The sequence below is a fragment of the Phaenicophaeus curvirostris genome, chromosome 17, assembly GCF_032191515.1.
Source record: "Phaenicophaeus curvirostris isolate KB17595 chromosome 17, BPBGC_Pcur_1.0, whole genome shotgun sequence".
Lineage (NCBI taxonomy): Eukaryota > Metazoa > Chordata > Aves > Cuculiformes > Cuculidae > Phaenicophaeus > Phaenicophaeus curvirostris.
Window position 1 is genome coordinate 103,325 of NC_091408.1, and position 1,187 is coordinate 104,511.

Genomic DNA, 1,187 nt, shown 5'->3' on the forward strand with positions numbered 1-1,187 from the left:
TTCATCCAGCCACAAACCCCTTCAACAGCCCATTTAGCCATCACTGATGGCTGCTAAGCATCCAAAGCAGGAAAGGAGCAGACGGACCAGCATCTACTCTATGACATCTGGTGGATGGACAGAGGGTACCTTGTGCAGGAATTGTGCATGGCTGCTGTGCGCCTGGTGCCAAAAGCACAGCTGAAGGGACAGAGCCCACTGAGCTGGGGCTGCAGTGTAATTCTCTTTCTGTGGCACCTTTGCCCTGACCAGTACACACGACTGCAATGGTGAGGACACAGCAGCACAGGCTGCAATGGGACCTGAGACTGCAAGGAGAAGTTGCACTTGGGTTGTTGCAGAGAAGACTCTGTCATTACATAGTAACTGCTGTGCATGTGCCAGCAAGAGCAGAGCTAGCATGAGTAAGCTTATTATGCGATAATCACACCTTCATCTTTCTGGGTACATAAACTGCTGAGGTATCCAAGTCTGGCAGTGAGGCAGATTCACTGTCTTAAGATGTGCAAAAAAGGAAACGGGTCCTTTCTTCATCAGGAACATATGTCTGATTTGACACCATTAGCTTTTACTGTTTTTAAACAGAACATCATTACTGAACCACCTGTTGCCACTTAATTACCTGTGTTTGGCTACAAACATGTTAAATAATCGATTTTGGGGACAAACTCCTTCAATTTTATACCCTTCTATAACGTGCCCTAACAAAGCCTCTCTTTCCATTTCAAAGGCTGCATCTGAACTTCCCCGAGGGCAGTGTCCGACAGGCAGCGACTGAGCGCCCAATTCTCGTGAACTTTGGGAAACCTGGGATTTGGGTCAAGGCTTTGGATCCTCTCCGTTGTAACGCCGAGACGTGTGGGTGCCGACCGACGCCCCCGCGGTCTCGTTCCGGTGGGCTGAGCCCCCAGGGGAGCGCTCCGGTGGGACAGCCCCCCACGCCGCGGGCTCCGCTGCCGGAGCGGAGGCGTCTTCCGAGAGGCGAGGTGGGGCGGGGGCTCGGCCCCCCGGCACTCTGCCCCTTCCCCGGGGGCGATGGCCTCAGCGACCCCTCCACGCCGTGCTCGGGGCCGCGGGCCCTGCCCGCCCGCCGCGCTGCGGGAGCCCCGCCCGCCGCCGCCGCCGCCCGCACCCCACGGCGGGGGGAGGCCCCGACTCACCTGGGGAGGCGGCGGCGCGGGGGGGGG